Here is a 15,605-nt window from a genome sequence, read left to right as displayed (position 1 = left end):
AGCTAGGATGCGCTGCCTGTGGTCACACACCAGCTGTACATTGAGGGAATGGTAGCCCTTCCGGTTGCGGTAATCCTCGGCATTGTCGATAGGTGCCCGCAAAGCCACATGTGTGCAGTCAATGGCGCCCTGCACCATGGGGAAGTTGGCGATCCTCGCAAATCCGACTGCACGCTGCTCCTGCCTCTCTAGGGTCATGGGGAAGGAGATGAATTGGTGTCTCCTTGTGAAAAGGGCATCGGTGACCTGCCGGATGCAGCGATGCACGGTGAACTGGGAGATGTTAGCTATGTCCCCAGCAGCGGCTTGGAAGGAGCCGCTTGCATAAAAGTTCAGAGCCACCGTGACCTTCACTTCCACCGACAGAGGCGTCCTGCACATCAGCTGTGGACGCAGATCTCTGTGAAGCAGCTGGCAGATCTCTGCAACCACCTCCCTTCTGAAGCGCAGCCTCTTAACACACTGCGCGGCAGTCATGGTGAGATAGGACACCTGCTGGCGGTATTCCCTGAGTGGGTAAGGCCTACGTTGCCGACGCCTGATGGCCCCTCTGCGTCTAGGCATGGCTGCCCCTCTCACACAGCGTCTGCGAGCCCTTCGCACATAATGCTGGAACTGAGGGTTGGAACCCCATGCAGCCCCCATAATATACTTGCAAACAGTGAAATCACAATGAGTCAAATTTCCAAGCTCTGGCCAGAAGCCAAAAATACCTCTCCTATGTTGGCCCAAATCAGTAAGGTCTCTTCCTTGGTCTCTGTCCAGAAATCCGTTGCACTAAAGTCATTGCAGCAAAATGGCTGGCCTCTATAGTTCAGTCTAAGTGCCCTTTAATTAGCGCTCCCCGAGGCCCGCAGGGCCTCTGCTGCGTTCCACTTCACAGTTCTTAACAGCGCCACGCCCACATTGGGCGGGCGCCACTGAAGTTCCGGTTTGGGGCGCACAAACGGCGTTGCACGACGAAATGACGTCATAAGTTGCACGCGCAGCTGAGCGCGCGCAAACACTTTGCGCCGGCGCTAAATGTCTACTGAAGTTGGGCGTAGGCGCAGATCGTTCTGCGCCCGGCCGCTAAGTGCCTAGCGCTCGAGATCTACTCCTCTTATGGCGCTAACGGCTGGTGTCGGCCATTTTGGACAGAAATGAGGAGGAATTTCTTCACCCAGAGAGTGGTGAACCTGTGGAATTCTCTGCAACAGAAGGCAGTAGAGGCCAATTCATTAAATATATTCAAGAAGGAGTTGGATATATTTCTTAAGGCTAAAGGGATCAAGGGGTATGGGGAGAAAGCAGGGACCTGGTACTAAATTTGGATGATCAGCCATGATCGCATTGAATGGCGGAGCAGGCTCGAGCGGCCGAATGGCCTACTCCTGCTCCTATCCTATCTTCTATGTTTCTCTGAATGAGGAACTGAAAGAAATTAGTATTGGTAAAAAAATAGTACTGGAGAAATTAATGGGACTGAAAGGCAATAAATCCCCAGGAACCGATGACCTACATCCTAGGGTTTTGAAAGAGGTGACTGTAGATAGTGGATGCATTGGTTGTCATTTTCCAAAATTGCATAGATTCCAGAACGGTTCCTGCAGATTGGAAGGTAGAAAATGTAACCCCACTATTTAAGAAAGGAGGGAGAGCGAAAACGAGGAACTACAGACCAGTTAGCCTGACATCAATAGTAGGGAAAATGCTAGAATCTATTATTAGGGATGTAGTAACAGGGCACTTAGAAAATAATAATAGGATTGGGCAGAGTCAACACAGAGTTATGAAAGGAAAATCATGTTTGACGAATCTGTTAGAGTTTTTTGAGGTTGTAACTAACAGAATAGATAAGGGGGGACCACTGGATGTGGTGTATTTGGATTTTCAGAAAGCATTCAATAAGGTGCCACACAAGAGGTTATTAAAGAAAATTAGGGCTCATGGGATTGGGGGTGATATACTAGCATGGATTGAGGATTGGTTAACGGACAAAAAACAAAGAGTAGGACTAGACGGGTCATTTTCGGGTTGGCAGACTGCAATTAGTGGTGTACCACAAGGATCAGTGCTTGGGCCTCAGCTATTCATAATCTACATCAATGATTTGGCTGAGGGAACCAAATGTAATATATCCAAATTTGCTGATGATACAAAGCTGGGTGGGAATGTAAGTTGTGAGGAGGATGCAAGAAGGCTTCAAGGGGATATAGACAGGCTAAGTGAGTGGGCAAGAACATGGCAAATGGAATATAATGTGGAGAAATGTGAAGCTATCCACTTTGGTAGGAAAAATAGAAAAGCAGAGTATTTTTTAAATGGTGAAATATTGTGAAATGTTGGTGTTCAGTGGGACCTGGGTGTCCTTGTACACAAATCACTGAAAGTTAACAAGCAGATACAGCAAGCAATTAAGAAAGCAAATGATATGTTGGCCTTTATTACAAGAGGGTTTGAGTATAAGAGTAAGGACGTCTTACTGTACGTGGAGTACTGTGTACCATTTTGGTCTCCTTACCTAAGGAAAGATATACTTGCCATAGAAGGAGTGCAATGAAGGTTCACCAGACTGGTTCCTGGGATGGGGGATTGTTCTTTGAGGAGAGATTGAGTAGACTAGGCCTGTATTCTCTAGAGTTAAGAAGAATGAGAGGTGATTTCATTGAAACATACAAAATTCTTACAGGGCTTGACAGGGTAGATGCAGGGAAAATGTTTCCCCTGGCTCGGGAGTCCAGAATCAGGGATCACAGTCTCAGAATAAGGGGTCGACCATTTAGGACTGAGACGAGGAGAAATTTCTTCACTCAGAGGGTGGTGAATCTTTGGAATTCTCTACCCCAGAGGCCTGTGGAGGCTCAGTCGTTGAGTATATTCAAGACAGAGGGCGATAGATTTTTGAATATTAAGGGAATCAAGGGATATGGGGATAATGCAGGAAAGTGGAGATGAGGAAGAAGATCAGCCATGATCTTATTGAATGGCGGAGCAGGATCGAACGGCCAAATGACCTACTCCTGCTCCTATTTCCTATGTTCTTAAGTATGCAAGATTTTACCAAAAAGGATTAAATGTTTTTCTGATGTGTTCTTCATCAGGTGTTGGGTAGAAATGTTTCCACTGGGGGCCTGCCATCCATAGACATAGTGCAAGCATGTGTGCAAACAACAACAACAACTTGCATTTATATAGTGCCTTTAATGTAGTAAAATGTCCCAAGGTGCTTTACAGGAGGTATCAAACAAAAATTTGACACCGAGCCACATGAGGTATTAGAACAGATGGATATAGATTTTAAGGAGCATCTTAAAGGAGGAAAGAGAGGTAGAGAAGCAGAGAGGTTTAGGGAGGGAATTCCAGAATTTAGGACCTCGACAGCTAAAGGCATGGCCGCCAATGGTGGAGCGATTATAATCGGGGATACACAAGGGGCCAGAATTGGAGGAGCACAGCGATCTCGGAAGGTTGTAGGAGGTTACAGAGATAGCGAGGGGTGAGACCATGGTGGGATTTGAAAACAAGGATGAGAATTTTAAAATCGAGGTGTTGCTCAACAGGAAGTCTATGGGCTGGATTTTGCCAGCCCTGGGGAGGCGGATTTGGAGGCAGGACTGCCGGGAAAATTGCAGAATTTGGGGGCAGGTGTCCAACCCGCCCCCAACCTGCCTCCATGCCATCTTGCCAGCAGGCGGGTAGCCGACCCATGCCGGGTCCCGCCTCCTCGAGGCGGGTTGGGGATTAATACCAATTAACTGCCTGTTAGCAGGTAATTAACAGGCAGTTTTTTAGCTAATCCCTATCTTGAGCCTTGACGTGTGGGCTTCCCAACGACTCCGAACCTCGCCAGGGTCAGCGAAGCGGGCTGTCGGTCTGCGGGGGTCGGAGGGGCCGAGATGTCTGGTGTGCAGGTGAGTGATGGGTGCATGTGTGCAGAGGTAAGTGTGTAAAGTGTTTTAATAAATTTTACTTACCTTTACTTCTTCCTGCAGGCTTCTTCCCTTCAGGTCTCGGGAGTCCCTCAGCTGCAGCCTTCTGCTTTCTGGTCAGGAAGGCTTTCTAATTGAGTCTTGAGTAAAGACACAACTTAGAATACAGATTGTCAGTGTTTGACAGCTTCACAGAGCAAAAGCTCTTGACAGATGAAACGGCACTCGCTGACGTCACCTGTGGGCTTAACAAAGTCAATCAAGGGAAAATAGTGTGGGTTGGCCACAAGTTGATGGAGGCGGGACTAAAACAAGTGGGAGTCCCGCCTCCAAAAGCTCCCCATTGACAAAATCCAGCCCATAGAGTCATAGGCACTAATTAGCACAGTTAATTGGCACTAATCCCCTTCCCGCCTCGGGGAGGCGGCTCCCAGCACAGGTCGGGTAACCGCCTCCTGGGAAACGGGCACGGAGGCGGGTTGGGGGCAGGAAGGGTTTGTGCCCCCCGATTCTGCAATTTTAACACCCCACACGCCTCCATTCCCGCCTCCACGGCCCTGGGAAATTCGAGCCCATAGTGGCACAGAAGGAGGCCATGCGGCCCATCAAGTCCGTGCCGGCTCTCTGTAGCGCAATCCAGTCAGTTACATTCCCCCGCTCTATCCCCGTAGCCCTGCAAGTTTATTTCCCTCAAGTGCCTATCCAGTCACCCCTTGAAAACATTGAGGGCAGGATTTTCATTGGGCCATGGAGGCGGGATTGGAGGCGGCGTGTGGGGGGTTAAAATCCTGAAATCGGGGGGGCACGAACCCATCCCGCCCCCAACCTGCCTCCATGCCAGTTTTAAAAGAGGCTAAAGGGCTTGGAGGGGTCGAGATGTCCGGTGTTCAGGTGAGTGATGGGTGCATGAGTGCAGAGGTAAGTGTGTATGGTGTGCTTAAAGTGTTTAAAGAAGTTTTACTTACCTTTACAGCCTTCCTTCCTTCAGGTCTCGGGAGTCCCTCATCTCACTGGCACAGAAAGCAGAATGGCCGCGATCTGTCAAAAATTCCCTGAGTGTCTCCACTTCCACCATTTCCGTCGGCAGTGAGTTTCAGGTCCTCACCACTTGCTGTGTAAAAAAGTTTTCCCTCACGTCCCCCCTGTATCTCTTGCCCAAAACCTTAAATCTGTGTCCCCTAGTCCTTGTACCATCAACTAGTGGGAACAGCCTTTCCCCGTCTAGCCTATCCAAACCCGTCATAATCTTGTACACCTCTATCCTATCACCCCTCAACCTCCTTTGCTCTCATGAAAAGAAATCCAGCTTCTCCAACCTGTCCTTGTAGCTAAGATTCCCCATCCCCGGAACCATTCTGGTAAATCTCCTCTGCACCCTCTCAAGGGCCTTCACATCCTTCCTAAAGTGTGGTGACCAGAACTGGATGCAATACTCCAGTTGTGGCCTAACCAGCACTTTATAAAGGTTCAGCATAACTTCTCTACTTGTGTACTCAATACCTCTATTTATGAAGCCCAAGATCACATATGCTTTGCTAACCACTCTCTCAATATGTCCCGCCACCTTCAGGGACCTATGCACATTAACTCCCAGGTCCCTCTGTCCCTGCACGCTCTTTAAAATTGTGCCATTAAGTGTATATTGCCTCTCCCTGTTCCTTCTGCCATAATGCATCATCTCACACTTCTCTGTATTAAATTCCATCTGCCACGTGTCTGCCCATTCTGCTAGCCTTTCTATGTCCTGTTGCAGTTGATTGGTATCATCCTCACTGTTTGCCACACCCCCAAGTTTGGTGTCATCGGCAAATTTAGAAATTCTACTCTGTATTCCAATATCTAGGTAATTTCAAAAAAGCAGTGGCCCCAGTACTGACCCTTGAGGAACACCACTGTCTACCATCCTCCAGTCTGAAACACAGCCATTTACCACAACTCACTGTCTTCTGTCCTTAAGCCAATTCCTTATCCAAGCTGCCACTGACCCACCTATTCCATGAGCCTCAATTTTGTTAACCAGCCTTGTATGTGGTACTTTGTCAAACACCTTCCTAAAATCCATGTAGACAACATCTATTACATTCTCTCCATCAATCCTCCCTGTTACTTCATCAAAAAATTCAATTGGATTAGTCAAACACAATCTGCCTTTTACAAATCCATGTTGGTTCTCCTTAATTAGCTTAAGCCTCCAAGTGCCCGTTAATTTTTTCCTTGATTATTGTTTCTAAAACTTTACCCACCACTGATGTTAAACTGACCGGCCTGTAGTTACTAGGATTGTCCTTACACCCTTTCTTGAACAATGGTGTCACATTTGCCACTTTCCAATCCTCGGGCACCTCCCCCGCATCTAGGGAAGATTGGAAAATTATGGCAAGCCCTTCTGCTATCTCCTCCTCCAATTCCCTTAGCAACCTGGGGTGCAAGCCATCTGGACCAGGCGACTTATCCACTCTAAGCATACCCAGTCTTTCTAGTACATCCTGTCTATCAATTTTCACCCCTTCCAATGCTTCTACCTTTTCCACTTCTACCGATATTTTGTCAGCATCCACCTCCTTAGTAAACACCAATACAAAATACTCATTGAATATTCTAGCCTTGTCCTGCGCCTCTAAGCATATATCACCTTTTTTTTCCCCTAATAGGCCCCTCTTACAACCCACTTACTATTTACTTTTTTGGGTTCCCTTTTATGTTAACTACCATTCTACTCTCATATTCTCTCTTTGCCAGTCTTACTTTCATCTTCACTTCCCCTCTCAACTTATTGTATTTGGTCTGGTTCTCCCTTTAAGAATTCACCTGACATTCATCATACACCGTCTTTTTATGTTTCATCATCTTCTCAATCTCTCTCATCATCCAAGGAGCCCTTGCTTTGGTTCCCTTACCCTTCCCTCTTGTTGGAATGTACCTAGTCTGTACTTGGAACATCTCCTCCTTAAAGATCATCCATTGTTCCATTACAATTTTTTCTGTCAGTCTTTGGTTCCATTTTACTCTGGCTAGTTCCTTTTGCATCCCATTGAAGTTAGCCCTATTTCAGTTTAGAAGTTCCACTCTAGATTGTTCGTTGCTCCTCTCCATTTCTAATCTAAATCTTCTGATACAATGATCACTCATACCTAGGTGTTCTCCCACAGACACTTGGTCGACCTGGCCCACCTCATTCCCCAACACCAGATCCAGCAATGCCTCCTTCCTAGTTGGGCCAAGAACATACTGGTCAAGGAAATTCTCCTGAACACATTTCAGAAATTCCTCCCCTTCCTCTTTCCCTTTACCCCAGCATTACCCCAATCGATATTTGGGTAATTATAGTACCCCAATATCACCACTCTGTAGCTCTTGCATATCTCGGCCATTTCCCTGCAGATTTGCTCCTCTACCTCCCTCTCACTATTTGAAGGCCTGTACAATTCCCCCAATAGCGTGATTATACCCCCTTTTTGCTCCTCAACTCTAACCAAATGGATTCTGTCCTTGTCCCCTCAAGAACATCCTCCCTTTCCAACACTACAATGTCTTCCTTATTCAGCACTGCCACTCCACCTCCCTTTTTCTCTTCCCTATCTTTTCTGAACACCTTGTACCCTTGAATATTAAGTGCCCAGTCCTCACCATTTTTAAGCCACGTTTCTGTTATTGCCACAACATCATATTGCCACACGGCTAATTGTGCTTGTAGCTCACCAACGTTATTCACCACACTTTGTGTGTTTACGCACATGCAGTCTAAACACATATTTGAATTTTTCGTAGTCTTCCTTACTCTGCTCCTATCTAATATGGTACTACTTCCGCCTCCAGCACTACCTTCCCCTCCAGTACCATCCAACACACTCACTCTTCCATGCACCCCATTCCTCCCCTCCACTCCTACATGCTGGTGCCCATCCCCCTGCCAAGCTAATTTAAACCCTCCCCAACAGCACTAACAAACCTCCCCGTGATAATATTGGCCCCGGCTCTGTTGAGGTGTAACCCGTCCGGCTTGTACAGGTCCCACCTTTCCCAGAAATGGTCCCAATGCCTCAGGAATCTAAAGCCCTCCCTCCTGCACCATCTCTCCAGCCACGCATTCATCTGTTCTATCCTTCTATTCCTGTACTCACTAGCACGTGGCACCAGGAGTAATCAGGAGATTACTACCTTTGAGGTCCTTTTTAATCTATTTCCTAGCTCCCTATAGTCTGCCTGCAGGACCTCATCCCTTTTTCTGGTACCGATATGGACAATGACTGTTCACCCTCCCCCCTCAGAGTGTCCTGCAGCTGCTCAGTGACATCCATGACCCTGGCACCGGGGAGGCAACATACCATCCTGGAGTCACGTCTGCGTCCACAGAAACGCCTATCTGCTCCCCTAACCAATGAATGCCCTATCACTGTTTCTCTTCCACTCTTCTTCCTCCCCCCCTGTGCAGCTGAGTCACCCATGGTGCCGTGGCCTTGGGTATGGCTGCTCTCCCCAGAGGAGCCATCACCCCCACCAGTTTCCAGAACTGCGAACCGGTTAGCGAGCGAGATGCACTCTGATGAGTCAATGTAGGTCAGCAAGCACAGGGGTGATGGGTGAACGGGACTTGGTGCAAGTTAAGATATGGGTAGCAGAGTTTTGGATGAGCTCAAGTTTATGGAGGATGGAAGATGGGAGGACAGCATTAGAATAGTCAAGTTTAGTGGTAACAAAGGAATGAATGAGGGTTTCAGCAGCAGATGAGCTGAGGCAGGGGTGGATTTGGGAAGATGTTATGGAGGTGGAAGTAGATGGTCTCGGTGATGGTGCGAGTATGTTGTTGGAAGCTCATCTTGGGGTCAAATATGACACTGTAGGAACTGGGGTTCCTAGCCGAAGAATTGAGATTGACTCAGAAAATCAAAAACAATAAAATTTAATGAACAAACGAAGCTGTACAGGAAACTGTAGGATACAATGCAAATAGGTCTGGTCTGCTTGAAAGCCTCTCTGGAAACTGCTAGAAGGTTCCGAGCTCAACTGCTAGCAGGTTCTGAGCTCAACTGCTAGCAGGTTCCGAGCTCAACTGCTAGAAGGTTCCGAGCTCTGACGTCATGACGTCATCATGTTCTTCCCGCCGTTGAGAGATCATGTGACGGACGGCATGACGTCATCATGCGGAGTACAGGAAAGAAGCCCAAGTACAGTTAACAGATACATTAAAGGTGCAGCCTCCAGCTGTACTACATTGCTGTAAAAGGAATTATATACAATTGTCCGTAATCCTCTGGTGGTTCCGCCACAACACTAAGTTTACAAATGTCTGGTTCAGCCTCAGACAGGTCCCAGGGAGAGGGATGGAGTCGGTGGTTAGGGAACGGAATTTGTGGCAAGATATTGGCTTCAATCTTCCCAATATTTATTTGGAGGAAATTTCTACTCATCCAGTATTGGATGTCGGAGAAGCAGTGTGAAAAATTAGAGACATTGGAGGGTTCAAAAGAGGTGGTGGTGAGGTAGAGACGAGGGTCGTCAGCATACATGTGAAACCTGACGTGCTTTCGGATGATGTCGCCGAGGGGCAGCATGTAGATGAGAAATAGGAGGGTCCAAGGATAGAATCTTGGGGGACTCCAGAGGTAATTGTGCAAAGGAGCATACATTTGTTTGGGCACTTCTCAGGATACTGGAAATCATCTTCCTTAATTGCTTTCAGGTATGCTGGACACATGGACACTGGTTTCCATACAGCTTGCACCTTCATCTTCACAACAGCGTGATCGTCCGAGACACCCTCCTTTGCTGAATCTCCTGCAGAGGTACTGCCAAGCTATCAACAGTTATTTGGACAATTTTTTTCTTTTAGCTATTTATATCAGGATCTATGGTTTACTTGCCACCACAAAAAAGTCTCCACTTTAAGGCTAGCCAGCCACAACCCTTTAATAGCTGCCGCCTGATCATATTTTGTGATGCTCAGTGTTGGTGGTCTGATATTTTCCATGTAAACGAAGTCTATTCAAATAAATGGGTGGAGCTTGCTGTGGAAAGTTTGGCACTATGGTGTGGGTGAACCCATGCCATGCGCGAGCAGAGTAGCGAAGGTGGCGCTACCTGCACCATCGAAGAAACTCACTTGAGGAGCTCACCAAGAAACATCATTGACAAATGCTTTGGAATTGGCTATGGAGATGACTGTTCTATCCTTGTGATGGAGAAGATAGCATTGATATAAGGGCATTGGTTGGGAGAGTAAATAAGAAATGTTCTTTTTAATTTAGCAAATTTAAAATGGTGACACTGGAAGGAAGAAATCCTGAACTGAGAATTTTTCACTTTGCCATCGATTTCTATCAGGAAATTCTGTAGTGATTTTAGTAGATCAATTTTGGCTGTGAGTGCTATGCGTTTGTGTCAGTTTGGATCAAATTGATTGTCTGAAGTAAGGCTGGCTCACTGATCTGGAAATGCTGAACTAGCAACTATTTAATACTTATTACAAGACAAGGAAAAATAGTGTCTACAAGCAATAACTATAAAACAGAGCTCGCTGCTTCCTCTGGGTGGCTTTACTGGGACTTTTATTCTTACAGATAAGTATTCCCAGAAACTTCTACCATATTCTTCTGGAATCCAACTGTTCAACTCCTTTCTAAAAGGCGCACTAAGGAATGAAGCAGTATGAAACATTGGCCCCTAGAGGCACTGCTTGCAGGTTTGATAGCCTTACAGAATTTGCCATTTCATAAACTCTTCTAACTCGCTTCTTTGAGCGACATTAGTATTTATTTATGGTTCTGAAATGCTAGGAGATAGCCTTTGCCACAAACCACACATAGTAATAATGGCAACCAGGAGAGATGTCTTTCACAGATCAATTGTATTTGTGGCTGTACCTTTATACCACCCGCACCAGCCAGACCATGTACTGCGATCCAGTACAAGCTGATTCGCAGAATATACCAGATAATGAATTCTCACTGTAGTCAGCAGCGACACTGAAATAGATACAGTGGAGACTTGCTAAATCAATCCCTTGATATTAAGGACATTTAAAATATGTAGTTTAGGGCACAATTTGACAAAGCCTTTGGTTTAATTTGCTTATAACACAATAATATAAACGGCACCAAAATGTATCATTGAACTTCCTGCATATGCTGTTCTGTAGACTCTTTAATTATATATTGAAAATGTCAAAATAAGGAGACCTTGAACCTCAACTGTATTCATTCACAGATGTTTTCCTTTAATTAAATTCCTGATATTGAGGGGTTGATTTTAACAGTGACACATTGGCTGGAATTTTACCACCGCTCAGAGTGCGGGTTTGGAGGCGTGTCCGATGTCAAAATCACAAAGATTGACAGCGGGTCAGTATCCCGCTGTAAACCCACCTCTTTGTCAGTTCCCAAGTGTCGGGTCTGTCATCCCTGAACAGACCCGACACCAAGCGGCGGGTCAGCCAATTTAGATAGTTAAAAGCTTGTTAAAAGGCAGTTAAGAACCATTTTCCCATGTACTTACCATTTTACCAGGTTTTAATGAGGTTCCCGGAGAGCGGGTATCACGTCAGGTAAGTATGTCGTGTTCTCAATGACTCTCCATTGCTGTGAATAGGTGACAGCTGCAAAAGTGGTATAAAACCTATCATTTCACAGCTGGTCACGTCCCAATCTTAGAAGCTGGAGTCTTCATGATTTGGAATCCACTTTTGAGCTTTATGCAGTTTGGAAGTTTTTGTAGTAAACGCTCTATGCACTGCCACCTCCTTGGAGCAACCTCTCTCACCGTTGACAGATTACTTCTGTCATCTCAGCTTCAGCTGCCATCTATTCCAGCAACATCGGTGTCCTTGAAAAAAATCTCACCTTGGTCCTCAGAATCCCACCACGATCAGCCCCAACACCAACTTCACCATGCACACCAGCAGCACCAACAAAAACACCAACCTTCTCCGCAATGACCTGATGCTGCACAGGACACAGGGCATCAGCACCCAACTATGTTGCTGCCTGGGATACCAGCAATGGCCTCACCATGGTCAGATTTACTTCACTTGATGCTGTACACCCTGGCTGCCACATGATGCGCCAGGTTGGCACCACCACACACCAGCACCATAAAGCATCACCACAAAGTCCAAGACATTCTTTTCACACTCATCACCATTGTGGGAGTTGGGGGTGGGGTACCCTTATTCTCACCATTCACTGCAACTCAAAGGTGCACATCTGTCCAAGAACGCAAAGTGTTGAAAATAAACATTTCAATGTTTGGCAGCACATTACCAGAAACTTCCCATGAACATTGGCTAAACCATCCAAGTGCCTACCCTTGTGTGTTCGATGCTTGTGTCTGCGCACACTTGGAGATCGAACTTCAAACCATTGTTAACACTTTCACCGAAACATACGAGAGCATGGGCCTTACACTAAACATCCGTAAGACAAAGGTCCTCTACCAACCTGCCCCTGCCACACAGTACTGCCCACCGATTATCAAAATCCACGACATGGCCTTGGACAACGTGGACCACTTTCCGTACCTCGGGAGCCTACTGTCAACAAGGGCAGACGTCGATGACGAAGTCCAACACTGCCTTCAGTGTGCCAGTGCAGCCTTCGGTCGCCTGAGGAAGAGAGTGTTTGAAGACCAGGACCTCAAGCCCGGCACCAAGCTCATGGTCTACAGAGCAGTAGTAATACCCACCCTCCTGTATGCCTCAGAGACATGGACCATGTACAGCAGGCACCTCAAAACACTGGAGAGGTACCACCAAAGCTGCCTCCGCAAGATCCTGCAAATCCATTGGCAGGATAGGCGCACCAACATCAGTGTTCTTGCTCAGACCAACATCCCCAGCATCGAAGCTTTGACCACGCTCGATCAGCTCCGATGGACAGGTCACATTGTCTGCATGCCCAATACGAGACTCCCAGAACAAGCGCTCTACTCGGAGCTCCGACACAGCAAGAGAGCCCCAGGTGGGCAGAGGAAACGCTTCAAGGACACCCTCAAAGCCTCCTTGAAAAAGTGCAACATCCCCACCGACACCTGGGAATCCCTGGCCCAAGACCGTACAAAGCGGAGGAGAAGCATCTGGGAAGGCTCCGAATACCTCGAGTCTCTTCGCCGGGAGCAAGTGGAGGCCAAGCGCAAACAATGAAAGGAGCGCACGTCAACCCAAGCACCCCACCCACCCGCCCCTTCAACCACCATCTGCCCCACCTGTGACAGAGACTGTTGGTCCCGCATTTGACTCATCAGTCACCTGAGAACTCATTTTTAATGTGGAAGCAAGTCATCTTCGGTTCCGAGGGACTGCCTAAGAAGAAGAGAAGTTCTTATTTGGTATGCTTGCAGTAGGATGAGGGTGGGTGTGAGGGGTGGCTAGTCGGATGGGGAAGTGTTAATATAGGGAGAGTTGGATGGCTGGAGGTGCAAGGGAAGTTGGTGTGAGTAAGGATATGCAGGAGTAGGGTAGGGAAGGCAGAGTGATGGGGATGTAAAGAGTGGCACAGCAGGATGAAATTGAGTGCGGCTTTGCAGTAACGTTTCGTGATCTACTGAGATCATTGAAATGTTTGCGCCACTGCTGCCAGGTCCTACTGACGACACCTTTGCTTGTGCCCGCCTGTGCAATGTGCAACCAGGCTGCGTTGGTGTCCTGGGGGGGTCTATTCCGGCCATTGGAAGGGAAGAGAACCGTCCTGCGACCCCCTCCATAAATATATGAAGGGAGTCATGGGAGAGCCTGGGTACAGCCGTGCACCTCAGTGCAGTGCTTGTCAGTGTTTGCAGCACCTCAATGCTGCAGAACACTCACAGCACAACTGTCAAAATGATTGTGGATATGTCCCTTTAATAAAACCGGCTGATGACACGTCATCAAATGATGTAATCAGACAAGCTTCCTTTTCCTTGGCCGGGAATCTCGCAGGGCGGGCTTAACAAGCCCAATCAATGGAAAATTCTTCTCACAGAGCGGGATGGAGCCAGGAGCGGGGTCGCAACCCACCACCTACCTCGGCAGAACGAAGCCCGCCTCAGTAGGCGAAATCGTGGCCACTGCCACTCCTTAGCAGCAGAATAGCACATTGTGCATTACATGGTATAACATTCCTGTCCTTATAAAATAGTGTATCATCCACTTTTGAATGTGATCAATACCATGAAAGGTCTATACTATAAAATAACATTACATGACTCACCATGAGCAATCCAAAAGTACATCTTAGAAATGATAACATTTTTTCAATGATAAGTGTCCTGTTTGAAGTGTTTCCACCATTTACTGTTGAGTGGTGGGGGAATCCAACTTGGACAACTGCAGTGTTTCACCACCAGATGTTTCCATTGAAGCCCCTTCATTGAGCGCATTATGGGTAGGATTGTGTCATTATGGTCAGGTTGTGCTCTGTAGATGTACTTATAAAAATTAAACAAATTTTCCACAGAACTTTGGCCTGGAAATAGAGCCTTTATATCCATATGTGTGAGCCAAAATTCTTTTGGAAAATTTTATAGCACAACTACTGAGCACAAGCTGGCTACAATGATGTCAGGTTTCCAGAATGCAGTAAATGAAGGAGAACTACTGGGGACAAATACAATGCTATAAGATGAATATGTCAACAGTGCAGAAACATGAGGTCCAGAACTCTTCACATGATCTTGTTCAAGGGTAAACAAAATGTTTAATGTAAAGAGCACAGTAACATTCCCTTTTAAATCTATTCATTTGATTTTCAGACTAAAAAGCCTCCGGGTATTCTTAGATATGAAAGCATAGGGAGAAAACAGTTAAATAAAAAAACCAAAGCAAAAGAAAATGAGATTAAAAGTGTAGAAAACTCAAAAGGAATAAAAGGAATTATACCATACATGGGGATGGTGCCAGAGGACTGGAGAATTGCAAATGATACACCCTTGTTGAAAAAGGGTGTAAAGATAAAGGACAAGTGTGGATTAATTAAGGAAAGCCAGCACGGATTTGTTAAAGGCAAATTGTGTATAACCAACTTGATTGAGTTTTTTGATGAGGTAACAGAGAGGGTTGATGAGGGTAATACAGTTGAAGTAGTGTACATGGATTTCCAAAAGGCGTTCGACAAAGTGCCACATAATATGCTTGCCAGCAAAGTTGAAGCCCATGGAATAAAGAGGACAGTGGCAACATGGATACGAAATTGGCTAATTGACAGGAAACAGAGAGTAATGGCAAATAGAGGTAAACGGATATGATATGATTGGGATTACGGAAACATGGCTCCAGGGTGACCAAGGCTGGGAACTCAACATCCAGGGGTATTCAATATTCAGGAAGGATAGGCAAAAAGGAAAAGGAGGTGGAGTAGCATTGCTGGTTAAAGAGGGGATTAACACAATTGAAAGGAAGAATATTAGCTCCGATGATGTGGAATCTGTATGGGTAGAATTGAGAAATACCAAGGGACAGAAAACGTTAGTGGGAGTGGTATACAGACCTCCAAACAGTAATGCGGAGGTTGGGGATGGCATTAAACGGGAAATTAGAGACGCGTGCAATAAGGGCACAGCAGTTATCATGGGTGACTTTAATCTACATATAGATTGGGCTAACCAAATTAATAACAATACCGTGGAGGAAGAATTCCTGGAGTGTATACGAGATGGTTTCCTGGACCAATATGTCGAGGAACCAACTGGAGATCAGGCCACCTTAGACTGGGTATTATGTAATGAGAA

General features: G+C 46.4%; 1 long non-coding RNA gene across 2 annotated transcripts in view; it reads left to right on the top strand.

Annotated features, from left to right (window-relative positions):
- LOC147123445 (uncharacterized) overlaps positions 1-15,605 on the top strand; it is a 268,515-nt gene that overhangs the window by 10,093 nt on the left and 242,817 nt on the right. For both annotated transcript variants that reach the window (XR_015074521.1, XR_015074520.1), the window contains exon 3: positions 9,592-9,694. This is a non-coding gene — a long non-coding RNA (uncharacterized LOC147123445). The remainder of the gene's footprint in view (positions 1-9,591; positions 9,695-15,605) is intronic.

Source organism: Somniosus microcephalus, chromosome 2 (genome assembly GCF_052327205.1).
Source record: "Somniosus microcephalus isolate GS21.2 chromosome 2, FLI_Smic_1.0, whole genome shotgun sequence".
NCBI lineage: Eukaryota > Metazoa > Chordata > Chondrichthyes > Squaliformes > Somniosidae > Somniosus > Somniosus microcephalus.
Note: the sequence above shows the minus strand (reverse complement) of the source record. Positions and strands in the feature narration are given on the sequence as shown.